The 21,426-nt window shown below is 34.5% G+C and overlaps 1 pseudogene; it reads left to right on the forward strand.

Moving 5' to 3' along the window:
* LOC138336510 (innexin unc-9-like) overlaps positions 1–11,289 on the forward strand; it is a 32,597-nt pseudogene extending 21,308 nt beyond the window's left edge.
* The last annotated feature ends 10,137 nt before the right edge of the window (positions 11,290–21,426 follow it).

Consider the following 21,426-nt stretch of genomic DNA (forward strand, 5'->3'; position numbering starts at 1 on the left):
CCGACTTTTAGACGTTTCAGAGCAAATCCATGAGTCTGACAACTTTTTTTCTGTAAAAAACGTGTTATACAGTTTTCAGTTGAAAATCGTCAAAAGAAACTTTCTCCATTTCAATCATGCTAAAGCCTACTTTTAGACGTTTCAGAGCAAATCCATGAGTCTGACAACTTTTCAGCGGCAAAAAACGTGTTTTACAGTTTTGAGTTGAAAATCGTCAAAAATTTGTTTTACCATTTCAATCATGCTAAAGCCTACTTTTAGACGTTTCAGAGCAAATCCATGAGTCTGACAACTTTTCAGCGGCAAAAAACGTGTTTTACAGTTTTGAGTTGAAAATCGTCAAAAATTTGTTTTACCATTTCAATCATGCTAAAGCCTACCTTTAAACGTTTCAGAGCAAATCCATGAGTCTGACAACTTTTCAGCGGCAAAAAACGTGTTTTACAGTTTTGAGTTGAAAATCGTCAAAAATTTGTTTTACCATTTCAATGATGCTAAAGCCTACTTTTAGACGTTTCAGAGCAAATCCATGAGTCTGACAACTTTTCAGCGGCAAAAAACGTGTTTTACAGTTTTGAGTTGAAAATCGTCAAAAATTTGTTTTACCATTTCAATGATGCTAAAGCCTACTTTTAGACGTTTCAGAGCAAATCCATGAGTCTGACAACTTTTCAGCGGCAAAAAACGTGTTTTACAGTTTTTGAGTTTAAAATCGTCAAAAATTTGTTTTACCATTTCAATGATGCTAAAGCCTACTTTTAGACGTTTTCAGAGCAAATCCATGAGTCTGACAACTTTTCAGCGGCAAAAAACGTGTTTTACAGTTTTGAGTTGAAAATCGTCAAAAATTTGTTTTACCATTTCAATCATGCTAAAGCCTACCTTTAGACGTTTCAGAGCAAATCCATGAGTCTGACAATTTTTCAGCGGCAAAAAACGTGTTTTACAGTTTTCAGTTGAAAATCGTCAAAAATTTGTTTTACCATTTCAATCATGCTAAAGCCTACTTTTAGACGTTTCAGAGCAAATCCATGAGTCTGACAACTTTTCAGCGGCAAAAAACGTGTTTTACAGTTTTGAGTTGAAAAATGTCAAAAATTTGTTTTACCATTTCAATCATGCTAAAGCCTACTTTTAGACGTTTCAGAGCAAATCCATGAGTCTGACAACTTTTCAGCGGCAAAAAATGTGTTTTACAGTTTTGAGTTTGAAAATCGTCAAAAATTTGTTTTACCATTTCAATCATGCTAAAGCCTACTTTTAGACGTTTCAGAGCAAATCCATGAGTCTGACAACTTTTCAGCGGCAAAAAACGTGTTTTACAGTTTTGAGTTGAAAATCGTCAAAAATTTGTTTTACCATTTCAATCATGCTAAAGCCTACTTTTAGACGTTTCAGAGCAAATCCATGAGTCTGACAACTTTTCAGCGGCAAAAAACGTGTTTTACAGTTTTGAGTTGAAAATCGTCAAAAATTTGTTTTACCATTTCAATCATGCTAAAGCCTACTTTTAGACGTTTCAGAGCAAATCCATGAGGTCTGACATACTGTTTTCACGCGGCAAAAAACGTGTTTTGTTTTACAGTTTTGAGTTTTAAAATCGTTCAAAAACTTTTGTTTCAGAGCAAATCCATTTCAATGCATGCTAAAAGCCTACTTTTAGACGTTTCAGCAAAGCAAATCCATGAGTCTGACAACTTTTCAGCGGCAAAAAACGTGTTTTACAGTTTTGAGTTGAAAATCGTCAAAAATTTGTTTTACCATTTCAATCATGCTAAAGCCTACTTTTAGACGTTTCAGAGCAAATCCATGAGTCTGACAACTTTTCAGCGGCAAAAAACGTGTTTTACAGTTTTGAGTTTAAAATCGTCAAAAATTTGTTTTACCATTTCAATCATGCTAAAGCCTACTTTTAGACGTTTCAGAGCAAATCCATGAGTCTGACAACTTTTCAGCGGCAAAAAACGTGTTTTACAGTTTTGAGTTGAAAATCGTCAAAAATTTGTTTTACCATTTCAATGCTGCTAAAGCCTACTTTTAGACGTTTCAGAGCAAATCCATGAGTCTGACAACTTTTCAGCGGCAAAAAACGTGTTTTACAGTTTTGAGTTGAAAATCGTCAAAAATTTGTTTTACCATTTCAATCATGCTAAAGCCTACTTTTAGACGTTTCAGAGCAAATCCATGAGTCTGACAACTTTTCAGCGGCAAAAAACGTGTTTTACAGTTTTGAGTTGAAAATCGTCAAAAATTTGTTTTACCATTTCAATGATGCTAAAGCCTACTTTTAGACGTTTCAGAGCAAATCCATGAGTCTGACAACTTTTCAGCGGCAAAAAACGTGTTTTACAGTTTTGAGTTGAAAATCGTCAAAAATTTGTTTTACCATTTCAATCATGCTAAAGCCTACTTTTAGACGTTTCAGAGCAAATCCATGAGTCTGACAATTTTCAGCGGCAAAAAACGTGTTTTACAGTTTTGATTTTCATCTTCAAAAATTTGTTTTACTATTTCAATGATGCTAAAGCCTACTTTTAGACGTTTCAGAGCAAATCCATGAGTCTGACAACTTTTCAGCGGCAAAAAACGTGTTTTACAGTTTTGAGTTTGAAAATCGTCAAAAAAATTTGTTTTTACCATTTCAATCATGCTAAAGCCTACTTTTAGACGTTTCAGAGCAAATCCATGAGTCTGACAACTTTTCAGCGGCAAAAAACGTGTTTTACAGTTTTGAGTTGAAAATCGTCAAAAATTTGTTTTACCATTTCAATCATGCTAAAGCCTACTTTTAGACGTTTCAGAGCAAATCCATGAGTCTGACAATTTTTCAGCGGCAAAAAACGTGTTTTACAGTTTTGAGTTGAAAATCGTCAAAAATTTGTTTTACCATTTCAATGCGCCTAAAGCCTACTTTTAGACGTTTCAGAGCAAATCCAATAGTAAGACAAATTTTCACGGGCAAAAAACGTGTTTTACAGTTTTGAGTTGAAAATCGTCAAAATTTTTTTTACCATTTCAATCATGCTAAAGCCTACTTTTAGACGTTTCAGAGCAAATCCATGAGTCTGACAACTTTTCAGCGGCAAAAAACGTGTTTTACAGTTTTGAGTTGAAAATCGTCAAAAATTTGTTTTACCATTTCAATCATGCTAAAGCCTACTTTTAGACGTTTCAGAGCAAATCCATGAGTTTGACAACTTTTCACTGGCAAAAAACAAGTTTTACAGTTTTGAGTTGAAAGATGTCAAAAATTTGTTTTACTATTTCAATGCTGCTAAAACCTACTTTTAGACGTTTCAGAGCAAATCCATGAGTCTGACAACTTTTCAGCGGCAAAAAACGTGTTTTACAGTTTTGAGTTGAAAATCGTCAAAAATTTGTTTTACCATTTCAATCATGCTAAAAGCCGACGTTTCAGAGCAAATCCATGAGTCTGACAACTTTTCAGCGGCAAAAAACGTGTTTTACAGTTTTGAGTTGAAAATCGTCAAAAATTTGTTTTACCATTTCAATGCATGCTAAAGCCTACTTTTAGACGTTTCAGAGCAAATCCATGAGTCTGACAACTTTTCAGCGGCAAAAAACGTGTTTTACAGTTTTGAGTTGAAAATCGTCAAAAATTTGTTTTACCATTTCAATCATGCTAAAGCCTACCTTTAAACGTTTCAGAGCAAATCCATGAGTCTGACAATTTTCAGCGGCAAAAAACGTGTTTTACAGTTTTGAGTTGAAAATCGTCAAAAATTTGTTTTACCATTTCAATGATGCTAAAGCCTACTTTTAGACGTTTCAGAGCAAATCCATGAGTCTGACAACTTTTCAGCGGCAAAAAACGTGTTTTACAGTTTTGAGTTGAAAATCGTCAAAAATTTGTTTTACCATTTCAATCATGCTAAAGCCTACTTTTAGACGTTTCAGAGCAAATCCATGAGTCTGACAACTTTTCAGCGGCAAAAAACGTGTTTTACAGTTTTGAGTTGAAAATCGTCAAAAATTTGTTTTACCATTTCAATGATGCTAAAGCCTACTTTTAGACGTTTCAGAGCAAATCCATGAGTCTGACAACTTTTCAGCGGCAAAAAACGTGTTTTACAGTTTTGAGTTGAAAATCGTCAAAAATTTGTTTTACCATTTCAATCATGCTAAAGCCTACTTTTAGACGTTTCAGAGCAAATCCATGAGTCTGACAACTTTTCAGCGGCAAAAAACGTGTTTTACAGTTTTGAGTTGAAAATCGTCAAAAATTTGTTTTACCATTTCAATGATGCTAAAGCCTACTTTTAGACGTTTCAGAGCAAATCCATGAGTCTGACAACTTTTCAGCGGCAAAAAACGTGTTTTACAGTTTTGAGTTGAAAATCGTCAAAAATTTGTTTTACCATTTCAATCATGCTAAAGCCTACTTTTAGACGTTTCAGAGCAAATCCATGAGTCTGACAACTTTTCAGCGGCAAAAAACGTGTTTTACAGTTTTGAGTTGAAAATTGTCAAAAATTTGTTTTACCATTTCAATCATGCTAAAGCCTACTTTTAGACGTTTCAGAGCAAATCCATGAGTCTGACAACTTTTCAGCGGCAAAAAACGTGTTTTACAGTTTTGAGTTGAAAATCGTCAAAAATTTGTTTTACCATTTCAATCATGCTAAAGCCTACTTTTAGACGTTTCAGAGCAAATCCATGAGTCTGACAACTTTTCAGCGGCAAAAAACGTGTTTTACAGTTTTGAGTTGAAAATCGTCAAAAATTTGTTTTACCATTTCAATCATGCTAAAGCCTACTTTTAGACGTTTCAGAGCAAATCCATGAGTCTGACAATTTTTCAGCGGCAAAAAACGTGTTTTACAGTTTTGAGTTGAAAATCGTCAAAAAATTTGTTTTACCATTTCAATGCTGCTAAAGCCTACTTTTAGACGTTTCAGAGCAAATCCATGAGTCTGACAACTTTTCAGCGGCAAAAAACGTGTTTTACAGTTTTCAGTTGAAAATCGTCAAAAAAAACTTTCTCCATTTCAATCATGCTAAAGCCTACTTTTAGACGTTTCAGAGCAAATCCGTGACAATGTTTCAGCTTCAATAAACGTGTTTAACAGTTTTGAGTTGAAAATCGTCAAAAATTTGTTTTACCATTTCAATGATGCTAAAGCCTACTTTTAGACGTTTCAGAGCAAATCCATGAGTCTGACAACTTTTCAGCGGCAAAAAACGTGTTTTACAGTTTTGAGTTGAAAATCGTCAAAAATTTGTTTTACCATTTCAATCATGCTAAAGCCTACTTTTAGACGTTTCAGAGCAAATCCGTGACAATGTTTCAGCTTCAAAAAGTTTTAATTTTCATTTTCAAAAATTTGTTTTACCATTTCAATGCTGCTAAAACCTACTTTTAGACGTTTCAGAGCAAATCCATGAGTCTGACAACTTTTCAGCGGCAAAAAACGTGTTTTACAGTTTTGAGTTGAAAATCGTCAAAAATTTGTTTTACCATTTCAATCATGCTAAAGCCTACTTTTAGACGTTTCAGAGCAAATCCATGAGTCTGACAACTTTTCAGCGGCAAAAAACGTGTTTTACAGTTTTGAGTTGAAAATCGTCAAAAATTTGTTTTACCATTTCAATGATGCTAAAGCCTACTTTTAGACGTTTCAGAGCAAATCCATGAGTCTGACAACTTTTCAGCGGCAAAAAACGTGTTTTACAGTTTTGAGTTGAAAATCGTCAAAAATTTGTTTTACCATTTCAATCATGCTAAAGCCTACTTTTAGACGTTTCAGAGCAAATCCATGAGTCTGACAACTTTTCAGCGGCAAAAAACGTGTTTTACAGTTTTGAGTTGAAAATCGTCAAAAATTTGTTTTACCATTTCAATGCGCCTAAAGCCTACTTTTAGACGTTTTGACATATTTCAATGGCAACAAAACGTTTTTTATTTTGTTTTACCATTTCAATCGATGCTAAAGCCTACTTTTAGACGTTTCAGAGCAAATCCATGAGTCTGACAACTTTTCAGCGGCAAAAAACGTGTTTTACAGTTTTGAGTTGAAAATCGTCAAAAATTTGTTTTACCATTTCAATCATGCTAAAGCCTACTTTTAGACGTTTCAGAGCAAATCCATGAGTCTGACAACTTTTCAGCGGCAAAAAACGTGTTTTACAGTTTTGAGTTGAAAATCGTCAAAAATTTGTTTTACCATTTCAATGCTGCTAAAGCCTACTTTTAGACGTTTCAGAGCAAATCCATGAGTCTGACAACTTTTCAGCGGCAAAAAACGTGTTTTACAGTTTTGAGTTGAAAATCGTCAAAAATTTGTTTTACCATTTCAATCATGCTAAAGCCTACTTTTAGACGTTTCAGAGCAAATCCAGTAGTAAGACAAATTTTCACCGGCAAAAAACGTGTTTTACAGTTTTGAGTTGAAAATCGTCAAAAATTTGTTTTACCATTTCAATCATGCTAAAGCCTACTTTTAGACGTTTCAGAGCAAATCCATGAGTCTGACAAATTTTCAGCGGCAAAAAACGTGTTTTACAGTTTTGAGTTTAAAATCGTCAAAAATTTGTTTTACCATTTCAATGCGCCTAAAGCCTACTTTTAGACGTTTCAGAGCAAATCCATGAGTCTGACAAATTTTTCAGCGGCAAAAAACGTGTTTTACAGTTTTGAGTTGAAAATCGTCAAAAATTTGTTTTACCATTTCAATCATGCTAAAGCCTACTTTTAGACGTTTCAGAGCAAATCCATGAGTCTGACAACTTTTCAGCGGCAAAAAACGTGTTTTACAGTTTTGAGTTGAAAATCGTCAAAAATTTGTTTTACCATTTCAATCATGCTAAAGCCTACTTTTAGACGTTTCAGAGCAAATCCATGAGTCTGACAACTTTTCAGCGGCAAAAAACGTGTTTTACAGTTTTGAGTTGAAAATTTTCAAAAATTTGTTTTACCATTTCAATCATGCTAAAAGCCTACTTTTAGACGTTTCAGAGCGTGACAACTTTTCAAAAAAAAACGTGTTTTACAGTTTTGAGTTGAAAATCGTCAAAAATTTGTTTTACCATTTCAATCATATGCCTACTTGAAGACGTTTCAGAGCAAATCATGAGTCTGACAACTTTTCAGCGGCAAAAAACGTGTTTTACAGTTTTGAGTTGAAAATCGTCAAAAATTTGTTTTACCATTTCAATCATGCTAAAGCCTACTTTTAGACGTTTCAGAGCAAATCCATGAGTCAGACAAATTTTCACGGGCAAAAAACGTGTTTTACAGTTTTGAGTTGAAAATCGTCAAAAATTTGTTTTACCATTTCAATCATGCTAAAGCCTACTTTTAGACGTTTCAGAGCAAATCCATGAGTCTGACAACTTTTCAGCGGCAAAAAACGTGTTTTACAGTTTTGAGTTGAAAATCGTCAAAAATTTGTTTTACCATTTCAATCATGCTAAAGCCTACCTTTAGACGTTTCAGAGCAAATCCATGAGTCTGACAAATTTTCAGCGGCAAAAAACGTGTTTTACAGTTTTGAGTTGAAAATCGTCAAAAATTTGTTTTACCATTTCAATGATGCTAAAGCCTACTTTTAGACGTTTCAGAGCAAATCCATGAGTCTGACAACTTTTCAGCGGCAAAAAACGTGTTTAACAGTTTTGAGTTGAAAATCGTCAAAAATTTGTTTTACCATTTCAATGATGCTAAAGCCTACTTTTAGACGTTTCAGAGCAAATCCATGAGTCTGACAACTTTTCAGCGGCAAAAAACGTGTTTTACAGTTTTGAGTTGAAAATCGTCAAAAATTTGTTTTACCATTTCAATCATGCTAAAGCCTACCTTTAGACGTTTCAGAGCAAATCCATGAGTCTGACAATTTTTCAGCGGCAAAAAACGTGTTTTACAGTTTTGAGTTGAAAATCGTCAAAAATTTGTTTTACCATTTCAATCATGCTAAAGCCTACTTTTATACGTTTCAGAGCAAATCTATGAGTCTGACATCTTTTCTGCGGCAAAAAAACGTGTTTTACAGTTTTGAGTTGAAAATCGTCAAAAATTTGTTTTACCATTTCAATCATGCTAAAGCCTACTTTTAGACGTTTCAGAGCAAATCCATGAGTCTGACAACTTTTCAGCGGCAAAAAACGTGTTTTACAGTTTTGAGTTGAAAATCGTCAAAAATTTGTTTTACCATTTCAATGCGCCTAAAGCCTACTTTTAGACGTTTCAGAGCAAATCCATGAGTCTGACAACTTTTCAGCGGCAAAAAACGTGTTTTACAGTTTTGAGTTGAAAATCGTCAAAAATTTGTTTTACCATTTCAATCATGCTAAAGCCTACTTTTAGACGTTTCAGAGCAAATCCATGAGTCTGACAACTTTTCAGCGGCAAAAAACGTGTTTTACAGTTTTGAGTTGAAAATCGTCAAAAATTTGTTTTACCATTTCAATCATGCTAAAGCCTACTTTTAGACGTTTCAGAGCAAATCCATGAGTCTGACAAATTTTCACGGGCAAAAAACAAGTTTTACAGTTTTGAGTTGAAAGAAGTCAAAAATTTGTTTTACCATTTCAATCCTGCTAAAGCCTACTTTTAGACGTTTCAGAGCAAATCCATGAGTCTGACAACTTTTCAGCGGCAAAAAACGTGTTTTACAGTTTTGAGTTGAAAATCGTCAAAAATTTGTTTTACCATTTCAATGCGCCTAAAGCCTACTTTTAGACGTTTCAGAGCAAATCCATGAGTCTGACAACTTTTCAGCGGCAAAAAACGTGTTTTACAGTTTTGAGTTGAAAATCGTCAAAAATTTGTTTTACCATTTCAATCATGCTAAAGCCTACTTTTAGACGTTTCAATGAAAAACGTCAAATGAGATTTGTTTTACAATTTCAATGTGCTAAGCCTACTTTTTAAGCCGTTTCATAGCAAATTCCATCAAATTAAAGAGCAAAAAAAATGTTTTTACCCAACAGTTTTAAGTTTACAAGCAAGGCCATGCTGAAGAAGTTTTGTAGCAATGTTATTTTCAAGCAAAATTTCTTTAATTAGACATGTCATTTTTGAAAACCGCAAAAAAGTCCAACCTGTTTTAGAATTCAAATTCCAAAATCACAAAGTGTTCACTTGGTCTAATTTTAAACCATTTAATAAGAACCTACTTTTAGAACGTTTAGACGTTTACAAGTTTTTCAGTTTTAAAAATGTCAAACAATTTAAACTTGTTTTAGACGTTTACATGAGTCTGACAATTTCAAAACATTTGTTTTAACAGTTTTTGAGTTAAAATCGTCAAAAATTTTTTATACCATTTTAAAGACGTGTTTAGAGCAAATCCTATAGATAAGTCATAAGCAAATCATTACTTTCATTTGAGTTCTCGTCTGTTGTTTCAAATTTAAATGAAGTAAAGCGTAAACGTTTCAAAAAAACGGTTCCTTTAGTGGTTAGCATGTCACAAGCCTATTTCAAATGTGTTTTAACACTAAGTGTCAAAAATTGAGTTTTACCATTTCAAGTCTGAACCTTTGTAGTTTATTCTAGTACTTAACATTTCAAAATGATGTTTCGACAACCTTTTTGGAAACGGGCTTTACATTTTTGATTGAAATAGAGCGGTCAAAAATGTGGTAAATATTAAGCCAAATTTTGAGTTTCCATGCATCAACGTGTTTTATGTCAAAATTATGATAACCATTTCAATTTTTCTTTAAAAACGTTTTCAAGAGCTAGATCTGACAAAAGCCTACATTTAGACTGGTTAGTAATTTTCAAATGTAATGAGCAAATCAAGGCAAATCCAAACAACTTTTTTGAAATGTGACCCACTTTCAGGAGTTTTTGAATTGAAAGATAGTTCCAAAAAAATGTGTTTTAAAGTTTAGGTGAGCAAAATTTTACCCTTTCGTCAAAAATTTGTTTTACAGTTTTTTTTTTGAAAATCGCTAAAGCCTTACAAAGTTAGTCAGGTTTCAGAGCAAAACCATGTGTTTTGCGAAGTTGTCAGCCGTTGTCAATCAAACTGTTGTCCACGAGAGTGATTGTGTGTCAAACGATCTTGAGTTGTAACCATCTTAAATGATTTACTTTTCACTGCTATGGTCGTCACCAAACATTACGTCGGCGATCGCCCATACAGTGCTTCTGTCCCGCACATTTCACAGCAACAGAAGTAAAGTACACCAATAGAGTTTGCTGGGTGTCGAACACGTATTACATTCCATTTGCGCGGGAAATCCCGTCGAACTACGAAGTGCGCTGGTCGACAGAGATCACATACTACCAATGGGTTCCGGTAATGCTGCTGTTGATTGCGATGTTTCTGAAGCTGCCTAGGCTTGTCTGGCGTCTTGGTCTACAAATGTCTGGAATTGGTCTCACAGAACACTCTAAAACTAACTCACCTGACTCAAAGTCTAAGTCCAGAAGAGCGTGAGAAGCGACTACGAGCTCTGTCGAAGTACATTGGGACGTTGGGCCAGGTAGTAGCTCATCTCCATACAGATCCCGGAGTTTGCGGTCCTCTCCGTGAACGGCTCGGGTATTTACTGTTTCTTGGCTGTGGCCGCCATTACGGAAACTATTTAGTCAGTCTGGCTATTGCTATAAGAACAATGTACTTTGTTAACAATGTTGCATTATTGTTTTTCTTAAACGAATTTCTAGGAAACAAATTTTATCTGTTTGGATATGAAGTCATTGCATCTGTTCTTAAAGGCGAGGAATGGGGTGATGTCGCCGAGATTTCCACTCGTGACCCTATGTGACCTTGACCTTCGACAGATGAACTAACGTTCAAAAAGATGGACGCTCCAGTGGTGTTCGTCCCGTTTAACTTTTACAACGAACGTTTCTTCGTGTTCCTGTGGTTTCTGGTTTACCATGCTTGCTGTGTTAAGCTTCATTAATCTCATGGCTCTTTTATTTTCCACAGTCGTCCCTCAAAACAAAGAAAGCTTTATAAAGAAATATCTTCTACTGCAGAACTTAGATCAGTGGGAAAACAAAAGCGCATTTTCCGAGATTAATAACAAAATTTGTTGGAGGTTTCCTAAAGCCAGACGGCGTTTATTTGTTGAAGCTGATCAGCAGCAACTCGCAGTCCACTGGAGTGTCTGAGATCATAAAGTACCTCTGGGAGGATTTACCGAGAGCAAACTAATATGACGACCAAAAACGGGCAGATACGATCCGGAAAATATGGCCGACCTAACGCAGACAGCATTGTTCGATTAGTTAACGGAACTGGCTCATTGCATGCTCGACATAAAGAGTATTTTCTTGTGATTCCACTCCTGGACAAATTTCAAATGTAAATTAAAGACTCCATTTAAGGTTGGAATATTGCAAGTATCCTCTAGATTTACTGCAAAAAAAACATTTTGTTATACACAATATTTCGCGCTTGGTTTTCTCAACATATTCGTGACGAAGCGCTCTCAGTGACAACCCTGCAAACATATATGTACGTGTCATAAGTTATTTTTCGCCAAATACTCGAATTCTCAATCGATCTCTCTTGCGAATTTTTTTATCTCGCGAAAAAACATGTTTTACAGTATTTGAATATATGTGTGAATTAGATTTAGGTCAATTTACTCATTTATTTAAGTAATATCTTAAGGATAATCAATGCAGGGAATTATTTATCAACGATCTTTCCAGGAAAAAATGTCGTGGATGTTCTGTTTGATTATTCCGTCTTTGTATTTTACACAGTTACCTCTCTTGCGGGTAGGTTTCCATTGTGATGTTATTTTTATGTAAGCAAGGGCAGATAACTATGCAACGTGCAAATACAGAATACAGTGTAATGCAATATTTTCGTGTTCAAAATAGCCCAGGGGAGGCTGATGTTTTAAACCATTCCATCACTTACTGAATGATGTTTGAATTGTCCGAAAACTTGTTATTTATCAATCAATCGTCCCTCTTCATCCAGTGTTCAAACAATCAAATATAAGAGCATGTACTAATCAAGCATGTATTCGGAGTAGGGATTCCCCCCATTTCTTCTTCATTAGAGCACGCTTCATCGAAATAGTCTCATCGCGTCAATCATAAATGTCATTTGGTAATCCAAATCGGGAACCTTCGACGCTTTCCGTAAACGACAAAATAAAAGTATTGTTTCGTTTACGGAAATTGCCGAAGGTTCTCGATTGTTGTTTATCCTTCCATTCCTTTTTGTAATTTAATCCTTCCGGGTTATTCCATGTGCCTGAGAAGGATAATGCTATCAATATTTCATAAACAGTTATAATTCTCCACAGTGGAATTTTGACCATTATTCATAATCCGATTGCCACCTGATTGTAGTTCAATGTAAAATATTTAATTTTAACAAGTTTCAAAATTTCTTTATCACAATATGCGAATTCAGAAGGAGGAAAAAGATATGCATTTTTAATATTGTGTAAGCACCTTTTTTCTTTTGTTCAGGATTGAATTTAATAGAATGGTTTTGGTGTGGTGTTACAATACAAATACACTACGAATAAACCACAAAGCAGTTTTTTGGTTTGCCTTAATAGTTTACACGTGCTAATTATCTCATGATTATGTATATGACGTTCGTGCTTTTTTGTATCTTTTTAAATGAAATTACGTGATTGGAAGTGAACTTTCTTTTCATGTTGTTTATATGTTCATCTGTTTACGAGTGTCTTTTCTTGTGTTTTGCTTGTAATACATATTTTGATTTGCACAATAATGTATATCCATGTCTTATAAGCCGTTGATTGCATGATTAGTCTGCTAGCCGATCGGGAACTGTCGGCACATTCATTACACGTGGGTTTTGTATTTATTTGTGTGTAACTAATAACTCAAATACTTTATATTTACATATCAATTGCTTATACTTCGAATTACTTGGTAATTTTTGTAACAATACAAAGTTTATAACTTTAGGCATTTAGGAATTTTTCGTAATTCTTTTCCGATAAGTGACTTTGAGTGCAACTTATAATGCGGGAACCCATCTTTAAAACATATCTCCATGAAACCATTTCTGATAATAAAGATAGATTCCGCAACAAGTGACTGTTGCTTATCACGTTTTCAAACTCAAGTCAGTTAGTTTTTCAATTTTTGAAAAGACACTAGCTGTAGAAAAATGTCATTTCAAAATTTAAAAATGAACAAACTCAAGTTCAGATAAACATGATAAATAACAGTCACCGCGGTGATAAACTTCTTTATCCCATAACTTTGATTTTTATATTTATACCCTTTGTGATCAGTTTTCTGGTCAAATTCCGGGAATGTTACCACCACATATCGCATCATATATATCAGTCCGCTAATAAAATATAGTACTCAAACATAAAGTCAATAATTTTGTTTATACTTTTTATAATCAAACTACGTAATGTAATTTAAAATAAAAAATGCGCCGTAAAAAGTAGTCCAAAGTTGAAAGCCAATCAGAATCAAGAGAGGTGATGAAAATGACCAATGAGAGTCGCCGTACAGTAGGTGTTTAAACAATCTGATCTTTATTTATCACTTCGTTGTATAAGAGGATCTGACAACATCCTATTAAGGGTCACGTTCTGGTGATCTTTGGACATGGTTAGTCAAATTGCTGCTGCCAGAATCTTGACTGGAGACGAATTAGTTTGAAAAAAAAAATATATATATTTTTCCATGTTCATGTGTATATAGTCATCTCGCTCAAAGAGCACAACAATAATAAATGTCTATGTGGACGAAAATAGCGTCTTCAACTGAGATAGCAAGGTGCAGAAAATGCATTTGATATTAAGTACAAGTGGTATAGAGGTCATCCGAACATGACCTTTTATGGGATGTTGTCAGATCCTCTATTGAATGGAGTGGTTATAAGGATCTGTATTTTAATCAAATTGGTGATTACACACTGGGCTGAAGGACACAATCATATGATTTTTGTGTGAAATATGCATAATTATAGGATAAAACAGAATACAAAAGTGCGCTGTTCCCATAAAAAGCTTGTTGCTGTCATTATACCATCTTTTCACAAAGAGTGTAAGGGTCGACTACTCATGCTTTGTCTGAGATTGTACAATCTTGTTATTAGAGTTGTCGTTCCTGGAAATAACGATAAATAAAGTCATCTATGATTATCATTTGAATTATTTTTTAATAATTATTTAAAAAAATACATTTTGCCATTCTTATCTGTTTTAAGATAGATGTTTTCTGTTTCCACGTGCTGAAAAAGAGTCTATTTCAAAATAAATTATGTAATTAAAAAAAATATAATTAATTCGTCTAATTTCATCTTGTACTTAGATCAAGAGACGACATTTTCCCAGTGATTCTTATTCTGGACAATCTATGATATAAGAGTACTGTAAGTCAAGAATTTAAAGATGTAAATGTGTTAATCATGGCAGGAGATTACTGTCCAATTGAATGTCATTATAGCAATTCAAATTTTTTGTGTTATACAATTAGACTAACGTTTGATTAGAATCACGGCCATCAACTAAAACACAAGTCTATGTTGATATTGTTTATCCACGGAGAAACTAATTGGCATTTAACAGCTAGACTAGGCACCGGAAAACATACACAACCATATGAGAAGGAAAAACATCATTGACGAAAAGTTCGACGACTTTTTGTCTATAATTTATTTATCGAAACGCCGATGAGTCTAACTTAATACGATGATCCGTTCAACTCATCGAGATTTTTCTATATTTTTCACCTTAGACCACAGATGAGAGTTAGCACGCGGAAACTCTTTAGAAGATTAAACAGGACGCTCGCCTTGACCTGTTCAATTTCTCCTATTATTTCTAATAAAATGCCCATAGGATAGCGATACGAAACAGCTGTATGCTTCATTTGTGGATTCAATTTTTTATAATTTAAACAATTAGATGACACTAGAATAGCAGATGTCACGGTTTTCTGCATTTTTAACCCAATTTGACAAGTAAATACGAAAATGGAAAAGGATTCAACAATACATTGAATTCGTATAAAATCGATCGTCATTGGGACGTCAACTTAAAACACATGTTACGACATTTTTTAAGTCGTCAATATTTTCCACTACGCCTTTAACTTCATAATAGACTCTTAATCAATAACAAGGGAATGGTTGATTATACAGTTTGACTAAGGATGGCCTTCTGTATGTGCTGAGTGTTGCGTGAATGAGGAGCGTGTTTCGGGAGACTGCGGTATGTTCGTGTTGTGTCCTGTTATATGGTGGAACTCTTGTCCTTTTTGTAGTGGTATATCACTGAATCATGCAGCCAAAGACACAAAGCAACACACCCCACCCGGTTACGTTATACTGACAACGGGCGAACCAGTCGTCCTACTCCCAGTATGCTGAGGGCTAAACATGAACATAAACTACCATTTTACACACTTTGGTGTGTCTCGGCCAGGTGCCAGACCCTACCTCAAAGAGGCGAGCGTTCAACAGAAGGCCAAAAGTTGGGTAGTGTCAAGAGGGGCGGGGGGGGGGGGGGGGTGCGTTAGGAAGAATAGAGTCAATTAGGAAGAAGAGAAAAAGATCATATCCTTAATTTAGTCGCCTTTTACTGTCATTCAATAGGGGCAGCAGGTACAATTCTAACGCCCTACCTGCAGGAACATAGTGAATAACAGATGAATCGACAACATCTATACAAACATTACCTTATATAGAAACTATTGGAATGAATGTTTATTTCATAAGATTCTCCGAAACGAGTCTTCGGAGATTTATTTTTTGCGAGTCATGGCGAGACGAGGTTCATAAAATTTTATGTAAAATGAAAACATTTGTAGATACTTTTATCACGCAACAACAACATAGTTACATTTCGGCATTTTCACTAGGTTGTAACGTCTAGTTAAATGAATGATATGGGAGTCTGTGGTATATTGGTGTATCCTAGTAATAAGGCCCTTTTCATAGTGTTATCTAACAGGAGAATGCCACCGAAGATACCGAGCATGCACACCCCTTCCAGTTTTTATGTACTGAGATCGGGTACACCAGTCGTCCCATTCCTCAATGCTGAGAGCTAAACAGGAGCAGAAACTACCACTTTTATAGACTATGTGTGTGTCTCGGTTTGGGGACTGAACCCAGAGTCAAACTTATGGCGTTCAACTGAAGACTAAAAGTCAAGCTGTGTTATAATTAATGGAGACGTGTGGAAGAAGAGAGTCAATTATGCCTAAAGGCTCGTGGCATATCAAATCATTGATATCATTACTATGTTTGGAATGAGGTTATTTTTGTCAGAATAAAAATTATTTATTCAAAAACAATCGTTATCTAGGTAGATTAAAACAATAGTTTTACATACTTTTACGCTCAATGCAACATTACTAAATGCATTTGCTATCTGATTTTTGCATTTAATGAAAATTGTGATCTGCATTATGAGCCAATAAATGCAGCCTAGACTTGGTGCAGTAATATCAATATAAATGGATGTGAGTTTTGTTTACTGAAACCATGTTAGTCCGCGCGGGGAAATTGACATTGTAGTTGAATAAACCAGTTTGGTTATGAAACTATAACAAAATCTGTTAAATGTGTGGAAGAAAACTGAAAAGCTACTGAAAAACATTGAAATTTCGATGTTTTTTCAATTTTTTATAGGGGCTATATTTTATCACTTTGAACTTGTAACGGGCGCTATTCTATTTATCTGCCACCCAGATTGCATTTATATCTCCTATAAATGCAATCTAGCATTCCTTTAATTATTAAATAATTGTCTTGTTGTAGGGCTTACAGATTAGTGGGTCGAAGGATTGGAAGGCTCTTTCTTTTGTAACAGGAGAGGAGAAAATGTAGCGGCCAGACCGGGATTCGAACCCGGGACCCTCAGAATACTAGCCGAGTAACATACAACAAGTGTATAAATCACTAGATGTATACATAATTGTATATTTCAGAATGACCAATGTATACATTTGTCTCGTATATATATTTCTAGTTATATGTATATGTATTTTTTATAACAGAAACTACAAAATTATTTACAAATGGCATGTCGAGAAAGAACAATGCAAATATGATGCACAATGTCAGAATTTTGATATTTCTGGTAGTTGCTAGATTTTGGATATCCAATTCTTTGTGAATTTTGGTCAATATCGATCATTATATAATACTAATAATGATAATCTATATGACCAATAAATGTACTGTTGAATATTGTTAAAATAACACATGTTCTCATACATGTACATGTAGCTATAAAAGGAAGATAGACTCGTTACAGCTATAAATGAATTATGTATTTTAAATTCAATTTCTCAAGTGGTTTATTTTTTTTTATTTACTCCCCCTCCCAATTTATGTCTATGATATCTACGTGTATTGAACTATGAAATACATTTAACACCTTTTCTTTTCGTTATGCTGATTCTTGAAATCCATAGGCCAAGTGAATTTTTATTTATACAGAAACATATTCAAATGGATAATTATATGACCATCATTTTTCGAATTCGTCTCTTTTTACATTTGTATATGACATTATGAAAATTGAATATTACCCAGGTTTGATAATTTAGTAAGCTGTTAAAACAGAGATAAGATCTCTACTTAATTTTTTTTTTACACAAGATACACCTGGCTTATACCAGAAACATAAATAACTTATAATTTCCGCTAATCTACGTATGTATTTAGCATGATTTCAGTTGCAATATTTCCTATTTTATATATAAGTAAATCGTCACCATAACTATATACTGTATATATATCTGTACAATTATCGTAACCCCATTTTAGGAATACATATATGTCCACCTTTGTGCTATAACCCCACTACCAAACACCTCACTGACGTTGTCCTCGTGACGTCACATCCGGTTATTCCCCAAATCAGCGTGAGCGGCCAATTCCCTGATTAGCAGTTGATATACAGGTAAAAATCGAGCGCTTCGGAGGGCGGTATCTCGGTACTAAAGCGGCCGATTTTGATGCGGTTTTCAACATTCTTGTCAGGAGATCAAACAGAATACATATCTAAATATCATTTTCCATGCCGTGTACACTTTAACGGTATCACCACTGTGAATTCTGACCAGTGTTCGGCGATATATACTAGATATAACGGTTCATTAAAACGACATCTAGTAAACTAGACAACATTCTATGAAGGTGTGATCACATTTTAAGTTGTTTAAAACTAAAGTGTATCTCGGTAAACCTGATACAACTTATGATGTAATTCATAAAATTGTGTATTGTAAACAACACAACTTTTCACTTTCCGCCTGCCACGGCCTAGGCCGCGTACAACTGTTGATCGAGCAATAAAATACACTAGAGGTAAAATCTCACATGACGTATTTTGAATCACTTATTGCATTGCTCGCATAATAAACGGCAAATTCGGCAGTATTCAACATTAAATCAATTAGATATCTATTTCGGTGTGGAATTAAAGTACATTTATATGAATCACTAATTATATATATATAATCCATACGGATTTTTTCCCTACCAAGGTTGACGTGACACATTGTCTACAATTTACATTTTATCGTTTATTATAAGGAGATTTGAATGCGGTTATTTTTTTATCTTACATTTGCCTTTGGTTATATTTATTTGATATGGCATATAATTTAAAAAAAGAGTAAAAAACAAATATCTATTTGACATGACAAAACAAGGGATTGCTTTTGCTTGTTTAAATAAAAATAAAAAGCAGAGCTAGTGTGGATTCGAACTCCTAACCTTTACCAAATGGTGGCAACGCGCCAACTGTCTGAGCTACACAGACACACTACTTCTGGTCGTTCTGACAATGACTGATACTCTTTTTTAGCGGACATTGAATTAAAATAATATATCGAACACGTGTTTTTTTTCTCACTTTTTCGGTACGAAAGCATGAGAGGACCGCATTTTGAAAACAGGATTTAAGTTCTTTTACGTTACACTGAATAAAATGAGCCATGCTATAAGTTGATCCTCCAATGTGCTACATAAAAACAGATTTTAGATTTTGGTTTTAGTTTAAAACAACTCAAGAGTCCCGTTAAATCTGATACTAAAGCAAGATAAGTAATTAGCGTACTCTTTTATTCGGGAGACTTAGAATGATAGCCGCGTTTGAACCTGCTGCATTTATCAATAAAATACTATTCATATCTTTTTACTTAATGTGCTCATCAAACATTGCCCATCAACAGCATGTCTAATCCAGACTTTTGACATTAATTCTTCAGTTAGTATCCATATGAATTTCTTCATTTTTATGTCTATCTCAAGGTTATATATACAAGGACAGTTTAAGAATGGAACGATTTTCAACGGCATATATATTCGATATGGGTGCTATTTAATATCATTGTGACCGATTAATGAAAATGAAGGTCACTGCTCATTTAAATGTGACATACAATTTGGGCATAATAACGACTAATTTTATTTCTGGTGACATCTCCCCCACCATCCACCCTTGGGTTACTTAGCTATAAAGCACTTCTGAAAACCAAGAATCGGCTGGGTTTTAATTTGCATGTATTATATCACGAGCTAAAAATAAATGGTTTGATCCGCAATATTCTAGTTTTGTTAATGAGCATGTTCTACAGAATACACGACTCGAATTTTTTTGAGGTATTTAATGCACAAAAATATTTGTAAAGCAATGTATTTTGGGGAAATCAATGTTTTGTATACTAACGTATCGTGAACGTTAAAGAGAATGAAAATGAATTTTTGCTTCATAGAACGGGATTGAACGATTCAGACTTACAAACACACAGACAATATTTTCAAATGTACAAAATAAACAAAAACAAATCCTAATCTTAATTATAATTTTCGGTAAAATTGATTAAGTGATGAAGGTTCGGAAACGAAAGCAGGAAACTAATCAGCCAGAGATATAGTTCAAAAACTGGGAATATAAAAAACAATTCAGCAAATTCAATCACACAAACGAGGAAAAATGATATTCATTGTATATATACTAATGCAGACAGTCTTCCGAATAAACATGATGAACTGAAGGCACGAATATTTCAATCCAGCACGGAAATCGACATCATCGGGGTAACTGAAGTATATCCAAAAAATAAACGATTTCTGTCGAACAAGGCAGAGCTTGGTATTGAAGGGTATGATATCTTTATTAATGAATATAATCATCACAGAGGAGTAGCAATTTATGTTAAAGACAATCTTAAAGCTGTGGAGGTGATTACTGGATCTTCATTTAAAGAGAGTATTTGGATCAAAATTAAACTCACAGAAAAGGATTCATTATTAATTGGTTGTATATATAAGAGTCCAAATACGGACACAAGAAATATGGAGGAACTATATGATTTACTGAATTCAGTCACAGCAACGAACGAATATTCTCACATACTTATAATTGGAGACTTCAATTTCCCAAAGATTAATTGGGACCGTTCAACCTCCGTGAATGACCAAGATGGAGAGCAGTTCATAGAATGTTTGAGAGATAATTACCTAACTCAACACGTCAGACAGTATACAAGAGGAAGAATTGGGAGCGAACCAAGCATACTTGATCTGGTGATGACCAACGAAGAAGAAATGATCAGGGAAATCATCCATGAAAGTCCCATTGGGCACAGCGACCACTTGGTACTAAAGTTCAAATTTACATGCTACCGTCAACAGTCCAATGTAACTCTTAGCCGCCGAAACTATAATAAGGGGAATTATGCTGGCATGCGCAAGGATCTAGACATATCATGGGAGGAAATATTAAAAGGAGATGCGGACAGTATGTACGATCAATTCATTGAAATATTGAATAGATGTATTGATAAACATATCCCTATGATAAAAGGCAACAAGCACAACGCAAATAATAAACCATACCTTCCACTGAACGAGAACATTAGAAAGAAAATCAACAAAAAACACAGGGCATGGCAGCGATATTTAGAAGTGAGAACAGAGTCGAAATACAGAGAATATACTAAAATCAGAAATCAGGTAAAGGGTGCATTGAGGAAGGCGAGACGAGATATGGAGAAAGACATTGCAGGAAATGTCAAAAGAAACCCGAAACGTTTCTGGAAATACATCAACTCGAAAAGAAAGGTAAAAACAGGGATTTCAGAACTTAAGGGTCTAGACGGAGATGATTGAAAAATTGCTGTGTTGGATAAGGACAAAGCAGAAGTACTTGCACAATTTTTCAGTAGTGTTTTTACAGAGGAACCTAGAGGAGATATGCCAACTTTGGATAATAAGCTAATCAAACATGACTCTTATGAACTTTTATGTACCGAGGAGTCAATAATGAAATTATTGGGGAACTTGGACAGTAACAAATCACAGGGTCCAGACCAGATACACCCAAGATTACTAAAGGAACTAAAATTAATTCTATGTAAACCACTTCGTATAATTTTCAATAAATCAGTACATGGAGGTATAGTACCTAAAGCGTGGAAGAAAGCCAGCATAACGGCTATATTCAAGAAGGGTTCAAAAT

The sequence above is a fragment of the Argopecten irradians genome, chromosome 12 (assembly GCF_041381155.1).
Source record: "Argopecten irradians isolate NY chromosome 12, Ai_NY, whole genome shotgun sequence".
Classification (NCBI taxonomy): domain Eukaryota; kingdom Metazoa; phylum Mollusca; class Bivalvia; order Pectinida; family Pectinidae; genus Argopecten; species Argopecten irradians.